Source organism: Lissotriton helveticus, chromosome 3_1, assembly GCF_964261635.1.
Source record: "Lissotriton helveticus chromosome 3_1, aLisHel1.1, whole genome shotgun sequence".
Taxonomy (NCBI): Eukaryota; Metazoa; Chordata; class Amphibia; order Caudata; family Salamandridae; genus Lissotriton; species Lissotriton helveticus.
The window spans coordinates 397701903-397723921 of NC_136061.1; positions in this window are offsets into that span (position 1 = coordinate 397701903).

Here is a 22019-nt window from a genome sequence, read left to right on the forward strand (position 1 = left end):
CATCATTGGACCTTCTTACAATACGCCCTGGTGTAGCCACACTCAAGGCGGAGCATAAGGGAGGGGTAAAAAAAAAAAATACACACAAAAAAACGTAAGACCACAGAACTCAACACGTAACATACAAAGTGATAGAGCAGTGCATATCACCAATTGATTGGAACTAGTGATGCAACATAAAGTGCAGTTGAATAAGGATGTGATTTAAAACTGGTTAGAGGATACCAAACCAAACTTTATTCCAAGGTTCCCCCACCAGGATTAAAAAGAAAAAGGATGGGTAGTGTCTAGAAGAGAAAGTGAGGTTTCTCAAAACACCCCTCCTGGTACTGCTAGTGTCAACATGTTTCGACCGACTTACTGTGCCTGCACAGGTCACCCCGGTCGTCTTCAGGACTGATGTCGCACCCAGTACCTCTTCCGGCCCCCCCGTATTTCGGTTGGTATGCCACAGAAAACACGAGCCGGTCTAATTAGATCCTGGCCCCTTTAGTCACGTGTGGAAAGTGCTCCCAATATTGTAGGAGAACATAAACTAAATTAGGAACATAACAGAACAGAAATGGTATGGTCATACTACACGTCACGGTGAGTTCTAGTCCCATCACCATGTCTTAAAACCACTGGTTGTGTTTTCACTGTGGTCAGAGGTATAGTATTCACCCTCTTGGATCCTATCCCTGGTATGGAAAGTAGTCCCCCAGGTGTAGTGATCCCAAACGAAACAAACATAAATAAAGTATTTTACAGTGCTGCATATATACAGATGTATCACATATCACCACATTCCATCTCCATAGTTATTGCCAAATACCCCTCACACTTCCGTCATCATATTTATGTAATAGTGGCGAGGAGTATTGTTGTTATAATAAATCAGTACATAGTGCATGCTGACTTATGCCTACTTTGTACTCACCGAGTTTATATAATATATAAACTAGAAATGATGTCCGGCAGGAGGGTATCCCAGGAGCACAACCTACGTTGAAATGAGAGGAAGAAATACAAAGTAAACTCTCCTCTAGCTGACACTATCTAGTGCGTGCCCCTCCATTTACCCGCTCTCTCCTTCCGGATTGAAATAGTTTTTAAAGGAAGTAGCCCCTCGGGTGCTCGTCGTCATCCCCCTCAAGCCCACAACCCTTTGCCAACTCCTTACTGTTCCGTAGGCTTGCCCTGTCTCCTCTGCCTGTGAACCGGATCACCGTGAAGGTAACACTCGGTCCCTGTAGTTAGTATTTTAAAGGGAAAAGCCGTCGCCAGTAAACGTCACGTCCGACCCACGTGAAGGCTTTGCCGGACAGGAAGGAATCGGGGTGCTGGGAGATGTAGTTTATGGCCCCAGCTACCCGCGTAATTGCCGTGATTTGCAGGGTTGATCATCGGCGAAAACGAAATTATAACCTTGCCCATTGTGGCCCGCCTGAATAATTATACGGGTGAATGGTGCTGTTGATATTTAGTTTTTGTTTTTATATATGTTTCTTTTAAAAACCGAGGAGACCTGGGTTCTTATCTAATGCAGTAGATTAAGGTTTGGATAACCCAGTAATTTAGGAATCGAATACAATGCAGGGTGGAGGTTGACGGATCCTTAATTATGCATGCCATAACGGAATAGACATGACCTCAGTATTGTATTTAGAGTCTTAAGTGGCAGGTGCATGTAATGTAAATAGGTCAGTGAGTTACTGCTTCTATAAAAGAGCTCCTTTTGTTACTTATGGTTTATACGTCAAAACCTTAATATAGAACATTGAGCTATTAACTGCCATCAATGAGCTGTGTATAAACTGCAAGGTATATGTTAGTGCTATATGTTTTTTTGCCCTGTCTTTCATTATCCTAATTTTGCCAAAAGGGTTCACTTCGGTGGAAAATAATTATTTTTATTAAAGAGAACCCCTAACAATGGTGTTACATTTCAAATTCTGAATTTGTGCTTTTCCAGAATAAGGACTCAAACTATATTGCCTACCAGTATCAATGACATGTCACTCCTACGCTGCACCTTATAGTTCTGTCTGAGGTAACATTACCTATACACTGATTTACACATCTATGATTGTCTCTGCGTAATATGCGTGTGATGTAAAGTGCTCTGACACCTCACACTGGTATGAATGGTGCTTTAAAACTAAATGATTTCGAGAGACAGTGGTTCTGGAGACTTGAGGGGCAATGTTAAAGGTAGTGGTGAGGAAATCCGTGGCAACGGTGGTCATTGAGGGGTGGGGGGGCAGTACACATTGTCGCACATGGCGCCACCCGATCAAGTCTGGTCCTTTGCAAGATCTTAAAACGTGGACAAACGGCTGGTATTTTTCTCTGGGAATGGTGGCAAACCTAAGTACAACCTGGCATTGGGTAAGAGCCAGGGCCTGGCAAACGTGTCACACAGAGAACAGTACTGGGCATCTATGAACTAGCTCTAATCAACAAAAAAAACAGCATGCAAATAACATAAAGTGGGTTAATGACAAAAAAAAGACTGTCCTCACGTTGCCAAGGGCTGCCATGCTGATTTTTTATAATTTTTCAACAAAGTGATGACTTGGTGCATACCCATGACTCCTGAAATTGAAAGTAAATAATGTGTTTTTCTAAAAACAAAAAAAACGTTACGTATCTCCGTGTCACTTTAGTAAGCGTCTGGCAATAGTTATATACATCGTTGTTACGACACAGTCTCTCTGAGGGGCGTGGTCAGAATAAAAGTCTCCATGACGAGGCAGTATGAAGAAGACATCCAATTGTAAATGCATGGGGGTGAGCCCTACCAGAGCGAGGAGGGGCGTGCACGAATTGAATAAGACACCAAATATTGCACGACGCCGGTTCCTGGTCTGGGATGTAACTCTATGCATGACGCACGGCAAAGGGCTGTGACTTTGACGTGCTGATCACATGGTGCCACGTCGTTGCTAGGGTTCATTCCTTTAATGGGAACTAGTCTCTACCCTTCACTTATTGAAGTTGGTTAGAGTCGAAAGCAAACCAGAGGCAATCGGATTTTTAAAATCTTCAGTCATGAGGTAAGGTTCGCGTTTGCGACCCCCCTTGGTTTGGGACAGTTGTCATATGGCCTTTCGACACCTGCTGCGGGCGAGACAGCTGGCTCTCCTCCGCAGGTACCGGCTTTTCGAGGGGAGGGGGCTGCAGATGGGTGTCGCCCTGCACAAGTGAATATGTTTAGGGAGTTTTGAGTTTCTGGTAGAAGGCGGTGCAGCGTGATGGGTTAAGGCAGGTGGAAGGCTGTAAGTCGTGGTGGCAGAGACGCTGTTGGGTGTGGTTGGGGTTGTTAGAAGGGTTGTGCATTTTTTGTGGTGTCTGCAGGGGGTTATGTAGAAGCTTTGGATAGGGTTGTTGCCTGTGGTGATTGCCTGGAGGGAAAGTTGAGAAGCGGTGGGGGTTGTTGCGAGAGTTAAGGGAGTTGGTGTGTTAAATAGGCTGCCGGCACCTATGCGTGTTGTAGGGGCGGCGGGGGGCGCAGAGACACGGAGGTTACGGGGTGCTGGGTGATTTCGGGGAGAGGTAGGGTAGTGACTCGGCGTTGCCCCTCCCCTGACAGCTCAGGCAGCTGAGCTGATTATCTGTCTCCAGGGCAGAGGCAGTGGCGGCTCTGCTTCCTGCTGATTCATGCTTTGCAGACAGACTGAGGGAGGAGGTGGGCGCAGCCCTGGCGGGGCTCCTGGGGAGCAGGAGGACTGGAGCTCCCCAAGACCCTTCATTGGAGGACCAGACACCACATACCTCCCCTTTTTATTTAATTTTTTTTAATTCCAGTTATCAGAATGACTCTTCACAACATATTTAGCGTAGTGACTGACCAATAAATCTCAGCCGAAGCCTCACATTGATCTGACGTGTATGCATGTCATAGAGACCCTCAGTACAACTTTGACAGGCTGCGAACGGCCGCGCCCCTGGCTTCCAGCAGAGCAGGGTGGGACACTCCTGGTCAGGCTTCCGATGACATTGTAGCTCGAGCCTGGGTGGTATCCACGGTGGTTCAGGTCTCGGTCGTGGCCAGGTTCCTCCTTGAGGAGGAGGAGGAGGTCTGACCTGGACAGGTTCGTTTTGAGGAGACAGAGGGCAAAGCCCCGGATGGGCCTGTTCCTGACGTAGGAGGAAGGCTCAACTCCGACCAGACCCCTTGATTGGGGAGGGACCAACCTTGGACGTGCTGGAGGAGGGACCGGGGCTGCCGGCCAAGCCAAGGGGCCTGGAATTCATACCATATGTCTCCGGCATGGCAGGAATGTGTGGCATCTTGTACTGTATGCAGGGTGCAGCCGGGGCCTCTTCTCTGTAGGAGATGTGGCGCAGGGAGACTCAGAAAAGCTGTGAAGAGGGTCAACTCTGGGTAACACCCCTTTTTGTTTTTACTTTTTCAATACAATGCAGTGGGACCGGGTAATTCGAATCCGACTTTTAATTAAACGCCGTATTTGATATGAAAAAATACATGTTTGTGTGATGGAGCAGGCTGAAGGTCCTGTCTTCATTGCCATGGGCTGTAGATTTTCCCGAGGCCTGCCAATCCTTGGGGAACCTTGGTAATTAATTAGATGGGCTATTAATGTGGTCTTCTTAGAGACTCATGGGCTCGTGTGTTTTTTCCTTGCGGCGGTAAGTCTCTTTGGGGAGTTTTTTTTGTCTGTGGTTCCTCACAGGCAGTGTTGGGCTCTTGGTTACTGTTTAGGGGTCTGCAAGGGAAAGTTTGAAATATAGATTGTTTGAGCAAGGTGATTAGGATTTGAGCTGCTCTCCTAGGAAGGAGACTCTTTGCAGGTGGGGGTGGAGAAATGGAGGCGTCTTTGTTGCCAGTGGAAGAGGGTGCAGCAGCTTTGGGGGTAATGCCACTATTGCTGCTGTTGGTTGCCTGGGTGTGGGAGAGAGGTTGGAGTCGTGGCTTCTGATGGGAACTTCGTTTCTTGGCTGTCTGGAATGTAGGGGAAGCAAATGTGATCTTTTTACTGCTATAGGTGGAGGTTGGGGTCTTGGGACTGAAAAGCAATCACTTGTGGCCTTTGCCTCTGAGGCGTGGCAGCATTATTGAAGCTGTGCTTCTTGGCTCAGTCCCTGTCGTTTTGGCTGTGGGTAACAAATTGCGGCTGTCTTGCAGCCATGGGGTAGGACGTTGGAGTCTTTTCTGCTGGTCTCTCTTGGGTGATGGAGGACGGAGCAGCAATATGGCGGCACATTCGCGGGGTAGACTGAGGGCTCACCTGCTGCTGGGTAGACTGAGGGCTCACCTGCTGCTGGGTAGACTTAGGGCTTTTGCCATAAGTACATTTCAGGCTTATAGGCCTGGATAATAATAAGAAAGTGTGGAAAATCTTTGATGTCTGGGAGGCTTGGGAATGCTTTTAAGTTCTTGTTTTGGTTGTTGGTAAGGTATAGTTGGGCTGTGGCTCCTGGGAGAGACTGTGTATCCACCCTACACATTTAGAGCCTAAACAGTCAGGTCTCTAAAGAATTGCTCATGCTATGCTTATCTAACAGAGGCCCCTATTGAGGACCATACCCTGGATGTCCAACATGGATGCATCCCATGAAGTGTCTATCCTGCTGATCAGTCAAGGCTGCTTAAAGAACGCCTTTGAAGCATCCTCGCTCAATGTGTTCCCCTGGCCATCAAAGGGAGATGCACTGTCATCTTTTTTTTTTTTTTTATCATGACCATGCAGCTTTTAACTAAGTTACCTATAGTGGTCATGTTTATGGAGTGCACAGACTGGTTATCTATCTTGGACACATCCACAAAGAACATAGCCTGATTGTCTACCTTAGCACAGCAAGCATCCCGGTTTACTATCAATATGTTGTCTACAATTTTATGTCCTTTAACATTGTTGTATACGTGAAGCCACCACCTTCCCTTCATGTCTGAGTTGCACACCTTAGCTTTCCAAGCTGGCCGTGCCCTTGAAGGACATAACCTGATTATCACGAGTAATCCTAGCGATGAGGTATGCATGCTGGTTTTCTAGCATGGTCACGCCCAGGAGTGTACACCCTGGCTTTTTACTATGTTGTTTCCTTGTAGTATACTCGCTGTATATGTAAAATGGCTGAGTGCACCCATCATCTCTAAGAACACCACACAAATGAGCCAGCGTTCGTTATTTGTTGGACACAATGCTGACTTTTCAGTTCCCATTTTTGTAACATGGGGATGTATAGCGAGCTCCATATTAAGATTCTCTTACTTTCATCCAGTTCAATTGCTTAAATATAGTTAATACAACAAGGGCCGAAAAAGCTTGGGCTCCCAGTGCTGTAATGCCTAGACCAATGATAGCAATTTAACCAAGCCATCCTACAGTGAATGGCCAGCATAAGAGGAACGAGGGCTTCCCTGCATTTGCAGGCTTGGTTTAAGGATGTTTAAGTGAAAATGTTGTTGTTGGAAGGTTTGGCTGTCTGATGCCTAGCAGTGGTGGGGTTGGTTTTATTGGGTTCAAAGGAGTATGGCTTTCGGGAATTTTAAAGGACTGCTATTTTACCTGTTGCAAAGTTTGACTTTCTTTTTGTGAGCCTCTTTGGCTGCTAGTGTGTGGCTGGCTATAGCCGACTCTAGTCTCTAATTTTAAGAGCTTTTTCAACCCGTATAACTTTAACAGGATTATTTGAATTGGTTAAACTTGGAATGGGTTTCCACTTACTGGTTGTAGGAAGGTGTGGTTGTCTGACATTAGGCTTTATGATTTTTTTTGTCTTGTATTGAGAAAGGGTCGTGTCACGTGGGAAGGAGTTGGAGTCTGGTATATGACTGCAAGACTCCTGGCTGATTGTAGAGGATTTTGCTATAGAGGGATTTTGCTGTTCGCTTTCTGGCTATAGGGAGACTTAGTTGTCAACTTGCTAAGTCTAACTTTTGTTTCTAAACATGTCAGATGTCTGGTGTGCAGCTGCTTTATTTCAGTCTCTTGTTTCTGGCTGTGTGTATACATGTGGAGGGTGAGGGAGTTGTCAAGTGTTGATTTATGGGTAAGTTGGCCTGTCCTAACCACTTCCTTCTCTGTTTCCACGTCTAGAGTTTGACTTCTTGCCCATGGGATGCTGTCCGGGTGAGACGGTGCAGAATGACAGACACTTTTGTCTGTGAAAAAGATTGCTTCAATGAAAAATGTCTGCACCACAAACAATTCAAACGCAACTGGCCAATGCCTGACAAACTAACCAAACCGCACTAAATGTTAAGTCTTTATAAACCCCACCCCCCCCCTTCTTATCGCAAGTAACCCCAACCTCATGTTGCAATCCACCCTTTCTGCAGACTGAACAGTAGCCCTTTCCTTGTACCTCACCTTTATTAGCCATAACCCTACTTCAAGAACTCTCAAGGCCCATTCCCGCTTTGTTGCTCCTTCAGGCCTCGTTGTCTTTACCGGCATCCCTAATAGCAACCAATCCCACCAGTGACAAGTAATGACACTATAAACCTTACAACAAACCTGTGACGCCAAATGCCACCTCTTATACACATCAAGCCTAATCTAATTACTCAAAACTAAACTCAAAGAACAGCCAAGCAAACAATAAAGAAATAAGTAGGAGGGAAGGATATGAATACCATAAATTGCACACCCGTCCTCTGACCAGATGACCAGTTGAAAGGCCGACTTTACCTTCCTATTAGCTGTTTAGCCAATTGTCCTCTTCCACCGTGTCGCCCAACAGCACCACCTACCCGAAAAGTGTGGAGAGGAAAGACATCCTCTCTTCGCTGACCCCTCATGCCCCCCATATGACAAGCAATGGCAATTGAAAAAGTCTCTGTATGTAACTTAATAACCCTGTGTTTCCATTGTCGCTCAAACAAAGCTATGTGGAAGCATATGGCTTGGCTAGGGTAAAAACTGTAGCTTTTAAAGGTGCAGGCCTGGATGTCACTGGCATGGGCACGCCTAGCACTAATACCTAGGCGTCAAGGATGCCATTTCTTAACATCAACCATATACTCATGCCCAGGTTCTAGTTAGCGGTCAGGGGTTATTATTGAGGAGTCAGAGAAAAATGCATGGTTTGTCATGGCCTGTTATTTAATGATAAACGGGCCATTTCTCAGTCAGTTTTGGTAATATTTCCCAACTCCTTTAAATAATGGATGAGAGGTTTCTTTTACTTTATGGCCGTTTTTATTCCGATTCAATTCGACATTTTAGTAAAAGTGTTCTTCCTATGACCTTTACGACAGTGCAGTAGTATACTACGACAGTTTAAGTGAGCTCAGAATTTCTTGCTTAACATTTTGAACTGTAGTGCCTTTCAGCTCCAGTCACTATCAGCACCCCTAACTCCCAAAATAATAGTTGGTGGTCTGTGTAAGAGAAGAGACTTTTTTGGAAGAGTAAATGGGTTGATCTGTCATGCCTCCTCCTGTTAGTTTCGGAAAGTCTGTTTTATTTCAGAGCATTTGGGAAGTTGCCTGCCTAAGTGAATTTTGATTGTTTATGGCGGAATACCTGTGCAGTTTGGAGCCAGTTTTGATTTTATTATTTTAAGGCCCCCTTCACTGCTAATATTTGTTTTGTTGGATTTAAGTGTCGGCATGAAAGACACATGCTGTTTTGTAGGCTCCAATCTTTTTGGGTGATTAGGGAGTTTTCTGTATTTTGGACCTCCTGGTTTCAATGGTTTGACCTCTGCCTACTCATTTATTTGAGTGGATGATCAGGTCTGTTTTTGTGTGTACCTCTAATGCTGAGTTGAGCAGTGGGGATGTGAAGAACGTATTTTAAACTACCCATCCCCTGCAACCCTTATGCTTTTCTGTGCTTTTCATCTTGCCTCAGTTGTTTGATGGAATGGGAGTATTGGTGGGGGCAGAGTGTCAGTTCTGTTATGGAGTGTGTTGTGCTGAGGTTTGGTGCAGGTAATAGGAGTCTGAGCAACCGTGTTGCTTTACTCAATGTTTGATGTACGTAAGGGAGCTTTTTCATTAGATTCTTCTACTCGGGCTTGTATAGAGGGGCCAGCATGCAAATTGAAATACTGTTCAAGTTGTAACGTTGCTTTATTCGCAAACTACTTCCTGCCTGTCTGACTGCGTAAGTGAAGGCACAGTAGAAGGTGGCATTTGTTCTTTTAGCGAACTGGGCACAGAAGTCGGATTTTTCTGTGTCATCTAACCTTAGGTCTGCCATAGGTTAGGGTTCTGCAGTAGTGCCTGCGGCAAATAAATTTGTTATGACTGGGGACAGTGGCTGTTTATCAGCCCTTGTCATGTTGGAGTGGTCGGAAACACAATAATGTTCATCATGGGGTACTATGGGGCTTGGAGTACATGGTTAGAGCCTGCTGACACAAAATATCTTGTTCTTGCAAGACCTAATTGGGCTGAATCTCTTTATGTGGTCTTCCAGTAGTCATTGGTATTGTGCATTCAGCCCAATGTGTTCGAGAAACTGTTGGTCTATAATTGGAGGTATGGCTTATAGTGATATCAGTAGACCGCGAACACTCAGTCATATCCTGTTTGGTGGGGGCATGGGGCAAACAGGCTACTTAGCCTCAGCCATAGGGGCTGGGGTCATTTTGTCTCTGATGGCCTGGAGTCTGTCTTACTGTGTCTTTGTAAACTGGATAAGTACAACCCCTTCAACAGCTGACTTAGTGGTAGCAGTTGTGAGCAGTCATAGGCTTCCAAGGGAGGTAGTGTGGAGGTGCTTCAAGCCTGGAACATAACAATCACTTGGTTGTACAATAATTGATCGTCCAACCCAGTGCTTTCTTTTATGAAAAAAAGTATTTTAATACACTCAAAAATGACTAATGCAGGGCCATGCCACTAAGGATTCAAGGTCCTTTTCCCCACCACCTTCTTCTAACTTAGCTAAATAGAAGATATAGCAGGTTCCAGGTACAGGGATGAGTCGGTGGGAGTCAGAGGTCACAAGACTGCCAAAGACACTTCTCAATGGCAGTTCAGCTCTGGCACCACTCAGTGTTGGTCCATCGGTCATCATGTGGGTGCAGTCTGCTTCGGCCACACTTCTGGATTGCACTGGCACAGTTCACTATGGCCACAAATGTTCAGAGGCAAAGCAGCTCATTCCACTCTGGCACACTTCAGATCAGTACCACGGTACATATAACTTACAAATACCAAGTGGCGCAGCGTGCTTTTGACATACTTCAGGACCGTGTTCAGTGGGAGACCACTTTCAGGGTTACAGCGGCGCAGTCGACTCTGGCACACTTCAGCAGTTACATGGTGCAGCTGCTTCAAGTAAGGTATTCAACAGTCTGATCGAGGAGAACACCGGTCTACCTCTCTCAATTCTCTCTGAGCAGATGGACCCTCAGCTCCAGGGTCTCCTGCAGGGTTGGCACTCTTCCTCTATTCATCTCTGGAAAGTGAGCCTCCAGAGCTTCGAGACAGATCTTGGTTCGCAGTAAAACTCCAAGTAATGTCTCATCACCTCTTGGAAGCTGGATGTCAGGTATACACCAGCTCTGGTTGCACAGCTGTCCTCTGCATGTGCTGTGAAGCACTCCCTTCTTTGGTCAAAGAGAGCTTGAAACTGGAACAACAAGTGGGTCAGCAGCTCACATTTGTATACAGATAAAGCAGAGAGGGAATGCGAATCCTCTCTGTGCACTCTTAACACTGGTTCGGGTCGTTTTTTCTTTCATGCATCTCTTCCAGACGCAGCATTAGTGTAGAGTGATGTACGGTCCTCTCCAGTTTATAGCACCCGCAACAGAGATATAAAGAGGAGTGAGCTTTCTGCACCTGGCTAATGCAGTCTGACCAGTGATCAGAAAAAGATACAAAAGGCTGGCCTCCCTTAAAGACCCTTTACACTGTGAACCACAGAGACTGCAGCCCCACTCTTCACCCCCAGCATTTACCAAACAACCATGCTGATGTAGACTACTCAGCAGCTCCTTGTAGCAAAAATACCTAATTGAATTCCACTTCCGTGACGCTGATAAAAAGATTTGGTCACAACTACTGAGTCACAAAACATGGTATGCTGCCGCCACCACTTTACTTGCCAAAACAATGACGGGTGTGGTAGTCCACTGAAGGACAAACAAGGGCATGCTTTGTGCTCCACTATTGGACCAGGATGGCTCTCATGTCAAGGGACAGGCCTATGCCTTTTCTCATGCATTGTTACCATGAGGCTGGTGCCAACATCAACCACCAAGATACCAGGTACTCACAGTTGGACAGGAGGACACAACATTTATGTCCCACCACACCCATCTCCCTATTTTACCTTATGAGGTTTACTTCTGCTCCAGTGAGTCCATGTTTTGTGTTTGCAAATCTTGAATATGGGATTGACCCATGTGAAAAATGTTCTGGTCAGGAGTCTTCCGTTAGTGCAGAAAGTAGCAGCTCCGATGCGGAGACTAGTATCTAATTTAGAACATGCAACTCCTCTTGTGTAACTTGCATTGATTCCTTGTGTTCTCTTGTGAGTGAGAATCGGGTTGGCTTTGCCAGACATGGTGAAAATTGGGGATATGTGTTTGCATTTATGATCCGTACAGCTCAATGTTGGTGTATACAGGCTTCGGTCCCCGAGGCTGTGCATTTACCCTAACCAAGGCTATGCTTCGTAACAGTCGAAAAGGAGATGCATTCCTAAATGAAGTGAAGATGTGCAGAGTGTGATCCACACTGTTGTGACTTCACTGCAATACCTACATTTTAAAAACTGTCTTTCCTCTCTGTGTGCACTTATTGGCCTTTTTATTCATGAAGTGTGCTTTGGTCCCCTTGAGTGGGGGATTTGTTTTACTTTAAAACAGACCTGTTTTATTCGACTTTATGATGTACATTTGTGATTTTCTTTGGCTCTCGTTTGCATGAAATGGTGGATAACGCATGTTGAGTGTGAATGGATTGGACTTCTCCTTCGCTCATTTTAGAAAATTGAACAGTTCTGCAAGGATGGGTCAATGCAGCTATAAAGATACAGGGATTGGTAGAGTTGTAGGACTTGAAATGGTCTCTACAGCATGGCTTGGTGTCCTTGTTCTGCTAAACTTACATTTTCTTTTCAATGAACATTCCTTGTGACCAGCTTTCCTTCCTGCTCAGGTGCTGACATGTCGTCGTTGATCTTCCGTGGTGTTCAGGATAACTACGCCAGTTCTTCACTGGCAAGTTTTATGTTGTTGGTGTCCATTAAAGCTGCCAGTTGAAGAACTGTTGAAGTTGACCATGCTCTTCGTGGGATTTCATCCTGATCCTGGTGTGGGCCTGGGCCCGGAAAACCTTCTGCTCGTCATATTCATGGTTCTGTTCTGCATGGTGACACCCTCCTCCCTGGAGTGAAAAAGTAGCACTGTTTGTAAACTTTGTGTGACATTTTCTCCACAGTCTCCCCAGTGTACCTTTACTTCTTAGGAATGTGAAAAAACTCCTCACTAACCGAATTCATGTTTTTATTGTATCCTCTACTTCTGATGATCATACAAGCAACCTGTCTGACAGAGCGCCACAGTTGTCACACTTTTGAATTTGGCCATGGTGCTAAGCCTGGACGTGCCCTTGTAAAGCATGTGGAACTGCTACTGTGGGCCTTGCACAGAGGCACTTTCTATTGTTGGAAGGACCTCCCTCCCAGTCTCGGCATCACTAGAGATTTCTTCAAGTATAGTCTGAGCTGTCGGCAAGATGTAATATTTTGGCTACTTTTGCACTTTTGGAGGAAACTTGATGAGTGGCAGGACAACAGCAAGTTGTGTCCATAACCAGCATCAAAAGTTCCACAGTGAGTTGTAGTATATGTGTGGCTGCCTTGCCTCTGTGCATGTCACATGTGGTGCTGCATTCTTGGCTGTTTAAGTAGAAATGTTGGCTCGTGTTTTCTGAGGGAGAATACGTCCATGCATCCATTGTTTCATGAGGGAGAATGTTTGGCCTGAATGCAGGTGTGGGATGAAGTGGGTCTACAGATGTATGGTATGTTTGTGAGAACAAGGAGATTGGGTCTTGGCTGCTGTCTTCTTTCCCATTTCAAAAGGTTTACCAGGAAGGTCACCAGAACAAGGATGCTACACAACTTACCTAACACTGGCCTCCCACATTAGGAGAACACCCTGGGTATTCAGCATAAATGTGTCAATCCTGGTTATCAATTGTGGGTGTACCCAAGAGGCCCACACCCTGGTTATTTAACTTCTTTAACTTGGCTAAGTCCATTAAGCACACACACATTAATTATGTAACATATCAGCATCGCAGAAGATTGCAAACTTTGGTTTGGTATGTGAAACCTGCAACCTGGTTACCTACCTGGGAAATTGCTGAAGTGTACCTTTTGATTAACTTCCTTTGCCACGCTCATGAAGACTGCCGCCTGATCACCTAACATGGTTGTCCCCGTGCATCTAACATGACCATATCCATGAAGTCTACATAATATGCTCATTAAGTGTTTACACTGGCATTAAAAGTAGATGTGCTTAGATTTTCTAACCTGATCATTCTCATGAAACTCAGCCAGATTACCTAAAGTAGTAATGGTAAGCCCACACCCTTCTTATTTAACCTAGACACACATTTAATGCGCTTGAACTGGTTGTCTCTTGTCAGTTTTCGTAGAGTAGGCCCTCTGATTTGCCTTAATGGACCCATCCACGAATTACACTCTTTGGTATTGTAGATGAATGTTGCCATGAAGTACTATCACTGGTTATTTAACATTGCCTGGCCTATGAGGATTGGTTGCCTTGTGTCAGATAGTAGGGAGTTTTAACTTTCTGGTTTATGACTGCTGACATGTTTAAATATATAATGTCTGGTTGAATGGAACGTACGTAGTTTGGTGTATAAATCTGTAAAGAGGTTTGAGTTAAGGTTTATCAGGTGTGTGTGGCTTTTTGGGATGGAGCTTTTCACCGGTTTAGTTATAGGAATGTTGTTGTTTGGTGTTGGGCTGTTGGTAGATTTGCAGTCTCTTGTCTGGCTGTTACAAGAGGCTACATGTCCAATGCCTTTCTGTAGTGAGAATTGCCTGCCCTGCAGCTACAGGCTCGTGTTGTGACTTGTCCAAAGCGGCAGGCCAATTAACACACGGTCGTTCTAGTATATTTTCCGTTTTTGTGTCTAGAAGTCTTGATTTCATACCTATGTGGTCACTGCCTGATGAGTAATGGAGAGAGGATAGATCAGAATACAGTATTCGCCGAAGTAGGTCGTAAACTGAGTTGTATGGCAACAAAGATATTGGTGGGGGCCAGGTCTTGGATGGCTGAACGTTGCTAGCACTTAAGCACAGTAAGCCATTCACTGTGGTGGCTTTCGGGTACCAATCCTTGATTCTAGCTTCTCCTCGTGCCTCGGTTTTTAGTTACTACTCATAAAGAAATTTTCCCTTTTTGCCCAGTTCCAAAACATTGGGATAACATGCCTATATGGTTTGGCAGCCCTCCTTTAATTTTTGAATGAGCGAGTATGTCTTTTGGCATCACCTGTTTGTAGTGTTGGGCATTTTTGGTTGTGGTTATGTTATCCCTGGGTTTATGAGGTGGGCCTGGAGATGTAGAAGACGTCTACTTGGCAACACTAAACAGCATTGTATAGCGTGGCACAGAAGTGAACTCGCTAATCTTAGTGCAAGTTTGTTCACAACGTGAGTGTGTTTTAGTTCCCCATTCTTCTTAGCCTCTTAATATGTTGATGTTTGGTCAGTGTGAGGGAAGCCGCAGAGTGAGGAAGTTGAATGTATGAAGAAAAAAAAAAATCTTTGTGGAGGATAGCGATCATTGTATTGCTTACTGTTAGTTGTGGACAGCCTGTTAGACCGAGACAAGCAGAAAGTTCTCTTTTCCAATGGAATACATTGGTGCCTGGTAATGAATGTATGATTTGGAGGCCTCTTCCACTGCTATTATTTATTGTGTTGGACATCCATTTTCTCACTGTTGGTCGGTGGAGAAGAGTGCTCTGCTTGGGTAGGTTCAGGTTTGCTTGGTGCAGGGTGGAGTTTCACACCCCTTAAACAAGAAGATGCTGCTCCTCTTGTTCTAATGGTTTGAGTCTTGCCTACTCCAATCTTTGGCTGAGTAAACAATACTTTAGGGTCTACCTCCTTGTCATGTTGGATGAAGTAATGGGGATTCTGGGAATTTCTTGTGAGGGTTGCATGGGAGAGGGGCGGCTATGTTTTTGATGGCACACGTTTCCTCTTGTCTCTGCATGGAGGGACTGTGAATATGGGATTGAGTATTTTTACATAACTCCATGTTTGGACAAAATGGGGGAGTTTTTTCACCATTGCATTCTGAGTCAGTTGGGTAAAGAATGCAGTTTGTTAAAAGCAAATTGAGATTTTGTTATTGCCATGTGTAATGCACAATCTGCTGCTGTATTGGAATTGCAGCGCTGCTGGTAGCCCGTTTGATTTGACTAGTGAAGGTGTGCTATCAGTGGTGGAAATATCAACTTTCCTATGGATGGCGAATGTGCCCACTTCAGTGAATTGTGGGCGAATGATCCTCTTCTACTTTTGATGTTCATGTGCAAAATGTTGTGTGAGCATTCAATGTGTACCTCTTACTATACTGAGTAGAGCAATGGGAATGTGAGGAATTGGCTTTTTAAAATCTTGCCCCTCTGCCATCCCCAAGTTTTGCTGAGATTTCATCTTACTCCCCTGGTTGATGGGTGGTGTATTGAAGTGACAGTGCCATTTCTGTGGTGAAGTCTGTTGCTTAGAGTTTTAGTACAGGGGATTCGGTATCCTTTTTTGGTGTAAAAGAGGGAGATAGTTCATTTGAGCTGCATCTTCTAAGTTTTTTTTGTTGCAAAAATTAGCTTCCTATTCTTAGATGTGATGTTGATGTATTTGCTGGCTCCTCCCCTTCAGTCTGACTTTTAAAGTGAAAAGTAAAGTAAAAGGCGATTCTCACCTAATTGATGAGCTGGGTAGAGAGGTTGGATTCTCCAGTAACTTGCAACATGTCTTCAGATCTGGTCATCAGATGGAGTCTGCCCTGTTCTCTTGCAACTGCTTTAGATATGGTCGTGAAGGGGCTGTTCCTCACCCCTTGTCATGTTGCATTAGTCAGTGGCGTTCAGTACGATTGTTCGTGGTGTGACTATGCAGAACATCGTGGGTATTTTATGGATTGTTCTGCAACAGATCTGAGTTTTTAGGGCTCCTCTGAACCGAGCCTCTTTTTGGAGTCCTACGGCAGTCATTAATATTTGCCTCAGGTCCATGTATGTGTGAGGCTGTTGCTCAATATCATATCATCCCAAAGCATGGTTTGTAGTCTTCCCATAGGCTGGACTCGTTTTTTTAGCCTTTCATTCAAAGGCCTTGAGAACACAACTTTCTTGCTTACAGTACCCTTAGGATTGGGGACAAATTTGGCGTAAATAGATTCTGGACAAATTGGAGCTAATGCTTTTGGGGTCTGAGATTCGGCTGGGCACCCGCACCCTGTAACCATGACTGCTGGTCTGAGGTTGCTTTGAAAGCAGTTTGAGACTTGACCTAGGGAATGTGCTGTTGATGGAGTGCATCCACTCCATGTGACTAATGTGAGTAGCCTCTGGGTCCACTTTAGACTCCCATTTTCAGATCGTAACAGTTGTCATGCAGTTTTTTGTACCTGAAGGCATTTCGAGGTTTGCATCCATTATTTTTGACTCCAGGTCTGGAAACATTTATTTGATCATTTGAGTTGCATCTAAACTGTCAAACTCTCATGTGTAAAATGCAAGTTTTCTTTTGTCCCTTTTCGGGAGACTTTGGTTCGTGCTAAACACAGCAGGTTTGATGCAGAGTCTAGTCTTTTGTGTAGAGCAAATAAGGTATCTCGCACAACCTACACTGAGAACCTGTGATCTATTGTATTGCATCCCTTTTTAGGGTACACCATGAGTAAGTGGGAGATAAAGTAGCAGTGGTGAACAGTGTGACAGTGCAGGTGTCTATAAGCTTAGATCATCTTGGGTGTAATGATGTGTTTTTAGCCAAACGAAGGTTATTCTGCATCATGATAAAAATGAGGATGTGTTCTTGAAAGTGGTGGTAAGGCCCTGATGGATATAATGCTACTTTCTATAAGACATTCAATATCCATTTAGCACAATCCCTTTAAAACCTATATCAACAGTTCGCATCCACAGGCCAAGTCTCAGGAACCCCAGCAGAGGTCATCATTACAGTCATTCCAAAAGAAGGCAAAGATCCACTCCTCACAATGTTATATACCAATCTCCCTAATTAACCTAGACTGTAAAATATATGCTATGATCCTGACCGGGTACAAAAACATATTGCCAAAGTTATCCACCCTTCGCAAGTAGGCTCCCTTAAACAAAGGTTCTATAGTGATAATACTAGGATTTTCTGCTTTGCTATTGAAAAAGCCAAACTAATCAACTCCCTGACTGTCGCAATCACCCTAGATGCAGAAAAAGCATTTGACAAGGTTGACTGGGTGTACCTACGTATGATTCTAGATAGGTTCAACTTTGGAGACTCATTAATACGCATGATCATGGCATTATACCATGAGCCCAAAGCAAAAGTTAGAGCGGACCTGCTGTTTCCTCTTCCCTCACACTTCGACAAGAGACCATACAAGGATGCCCTCTTTTCTCATCACTTTTCTTATTTCTTATTAGCTATAGAGCTGTTTCTCCAACACTTGAGAGCAAATGTAGACATACCAGGTATAGCATTTGGCAGTACAATATTCAAAGTTGCCGCTTATGCAGACAAGTTTTGATAGTTTCAAGGGCCGCTGAGACGGCTATCCCTGCTCTGATGAAATCAATACTTTTATTCACAGAAGTCTCAGGCTACACACTTAACAAAGACGAGACTGAGGTCAAGCTCCTTAATTCTTTTGGCGATAAAGACATTCTGAGGGACACAGGCCTGGCATGGCAACCAGAACCAATTAAATACCTGGGTCTATTATTCACTAATGACCCCATAACTACACTACAGGAAAATGAAAACACTACATTTAAGAAAATCTCCGAACTACTGAACGAATGGTCACAAACATTTCTGGGGAAGAGTGGAAACTATCAAAATGATGATGATTACACCACTCATTCACTACCTTATCAGTATGCTACTTATGTTATCGGAAGACTTCTTGAAGAAAATTGAAAAGGCCCTTAACAATTTTTATGGCAAGGGAAGAGGCCCAGAATATTGCTGGTAAAACCCAAACAAGCCAAAACTAAAGAAGAAGTTGTGCTGCCCAACTTCAGAAATTATCAAACTGCTCTCCTCTGCAAACAAGGGGCAACCTGGTTTGTAGAAAACTCACATTACCACCCCCTGTGGTTGGAAGTTGAAGCAAACTTAATTAAAGGCATCCCCCTGCCCGCCATTATGACTATGCATACTTCGATCCTACCACACTCTAAATACTTTATCCAGAACACAAAACAGGTGCTCTAATGCTTAGAGGTACAATCCGACATTAAGCTAGATATATCCAACATGTCTGCAATCTGCAATAACCCTAAATCGAGAATAGATAAAAACCTAATTTTCTGGCAAGATTGGTCACAGAGGTGTTAACATGATAAAAGATCTGTATAACGATACATCCCCTAAAACCTCTCCTGACCTGCAGCTAGAAAAGAACTTCACTAACATAGACTTGTATACGTTTTTGAAACTTAAAGTTCAGATTTCTAAACAACCTATAAAGCCGGTATATCCTTTTCTTTCTCTCAAACTGTCCCAATTAACAGCAGTGGGTCATATAGTATCTAGGATATATAAAATACTCCTGTCTAAACCAGGTAAACGACAGACCGTTAACGAAAGGAAGTGGGAATCAGAACCCAATACTAAATCTATCGAGTTCGATTGGGAACGCATATATATGACACCATTCATGAATAAAATCTCGCCATCGCTATCCCAGACGAAATATATGATTATGAACAGAGCCTATTGGACACCAGCTAAGCTTCACAAACTTAACTTTACTCAATCGCCCCAGTGCCGGAACTGCAACTCTCAGGTGGGAGACCTACCACATATGCTATATGTTCATTCTTGCAACCTTACTCGGATAGGATATTTAACACACAATCTACATATTAACCCAACCAGAGAAATCACCTTAATTATGCTAGGTTTGCTGGCCCCTCAATACAAAATTACTATTACCGAGACCTACTTGACTTAATGCTCACACTAGCATGCAAAATAATTGAGTAACTGGAAGAATTTTAAATTGATCTCATTCAAAATGTGGCAGCAATGGCTAATCCTTCTGAGCGGTGCTGACAACATAGCTCTACAACTCTCCCTGGTGCCTAACCCATAGGAACATGTGGGGCGCTATGGACTCATTCTCCTATACCTTCAAGCCACCCTGATTGACTTCAAACACATTTGGCTAAGTCACCCCAAATTCGTACCAGACACTACTTGCTTTGAGCGCCCGACACAGACTTCTCTTATGCGCACCTTCTGACCGATGTTGCAAACACTTGGTTTCCTTATTATTTTTTGATAATACAGGATTTGATCTCTTATTTATGTTTTAACTCTTATGTATAACATGCATATACTACAATACAAAAATATAAATCTCTAATACGAGTTGAAACTAGCAGCTGCACCAATGTATGTTACCCATTTTATCACTGTATTAGTCAAAAGTTGATCTATCAGTTCATACAGGATGTTTTACTTGACATTGTATCTGTCAAATGATATGTAATACTTGACACCGCATCTGTTAAGTGAGAACTATATGTACCATGACTACCTGTCTTTTTCTGTTTTCCCTTCCCTTTTTGTGCTGTATTCTCCTAATATTCTCACTAAAGTATTTGAATTAAAAAAAAGTGGTGGTAAGGTGTGCGGAACTTGTTACACTCTGTTCTGACCCCTCTACAAGATCTAAATTTTTCATTCAGCCTTTTCCCTGAATGTAATGTTATTATTTTACATTTTTATTGCGTTCATGTAGTATACTGGAGATCCGTTGGGAGAAGGGAAATGTTCTAATTTCAAAGAAATGGAATTGACTTGAGGGGTGTATATGTGTGAAACTCATTGGCTCAGATGTGCCTGAAGTGGTGAATGATATTCTTTAAGTGGGGAGGGAAGGGACCAATACATTTGGTAAATTGGATGCAAGGACGGCCCACGCCAGAAATAAAGATGTGGGGAGCACTAGTGTAGGGGTTGGGATTATCTTTGCAGCATTACCTCAGGTCCTTGCTGATCTGAATTTAGGTTATTCCAATGTATATTGTTTGTGATGCATTTTTTCTTCTTACCCAGGTGCCAGAATGTCTTCGCCTATCTTTTGTGGTGTCCTGGCTAACTGTGGCAGTTCTTCATTGGTAAGCTTTATGTTGATGGTGTTTGCTAAAGCTGCCAGTTGAAGAACTGTTGAAGTTGGCCTTGCTCTTCGTAACTTGTCGTCAAGGTACTGATTGGTCACATGGATACCTTCTGCTCCTACCCAAACATCTGTGTGCCAGCATTCTCCTTCCATGAAGGTATTATGTTACCTGGGACTGCGGGAGGCAAGAAGGGCTTCAGAATGAAAGCAGAAAGGATGTCTAGGCTAGCGATTTGGGGTGAGGATGTTAGAACAAATGGGTGTATTTCGCAAAGGTGGTATGGATAACAAGTAGACCTGCATTTATTTCTTTGTGTGCCACAAATAAACAGTGCCTATTGCATCTTAAAATCCTAGCAGGTTGAAACTGGTGTTAAGCCCACAGCTTCTCTAAAACTCTGCCCACTACTGCTAAATTGACAGTTTTGCAGTTTTCTCTTTTTCCAAAGTTTTGTGCTCTTGAAATATTCATTCAAGCCAGAATGAGATGGAATCATTGTAGTTTAAGTGGCACCAGGTCACATATGTCAATGTGTGCTATGTCCAGCTTTTTACAGAATATCACTTAGCTTGCAGAGGTTTTAAATGCAATTTTTAGGCTGTAGAAAACAAACACCTTCTCCCACAGTGCAAGTAGTATTGGTTGTAATGGCCGGTTTGGGTGAAGATGAGATTCAAAGGATGAGACTGTTTGGCTGGCAGCTTGGCATCAAACTTGTGACTTTCAGATTTTAGCTAGGGGGTTAAGCCTGGGCATGTCCTTGTTGACCATGCAGAGCTATGTTTGGGGTGTACAGCGAGGCGTTGCCATTGTTACAAGGACCTCCTTCCCTTTGTCTACATCAGTGTGATTCTTTTCAACTATTCCAGGCAGTCAGGTAAGTATAGCATTTGTCCAGCAGACCTAGCTCTTTTGGAGGGTGTGGCAAGGCGGGGGTGCACGGTAGGAGCCCTAAGGAGAATGGATGATTGTACGTCTCTCTCTGCCATTGCTGAACATGATGGAATCCATAATTGAAAAACGTATTGCATGGCCAACTGTTTTTCATTCTACCACTAATTTCAATAAAAATCAATTTAGATATTAATGTTTTTTTTTTACTGAAAGTGTTTTTATCCAAATATTCTAGGTGTGATAAGAGTTTCCAGAGAGAGTCGTGACCCGACCCTGGGTACGACAGGCAAACCTGGTGGGGATCTGTCACAGACATCTGTTTGCAACATTCCTTACAGGGCTTAAAACCTGTTGTCTGAGGGGGTGACATCCCTGTCAAACAGTGGAAAATGTTAAGAAATAGATGACAAAAAGCAGTCTCTGAGAGATGAGACCTGCATCTAGAGGCGCAGAAAGAAAGGAACTGACGGCAGCACACGAGTGACACATTTATAGGCCCCTCACGTCCTTTCCGTAACGCCATCTCTGCAGGGCTGCATAGCGCCACCTTCTGGCACACACAGGAACTACCAAAAAATTCCAGATCCAGTCTCACGCCTTGGGAATATTCAAAAGGTGAAGAATCTGCAGCTAGAAGTCACTATCAGAAAAATATACCAGTGTATACCTTACATTTCTGTCCACCATCTAATTTTTCTGAGTTTTCATTTGCGATGATGATACGTTTTAATAGTTTTTTTTATCTAAGGTCTCCATCCTTTTCTATAATAAGAGCCACTCATATTTTAAAGAAAAT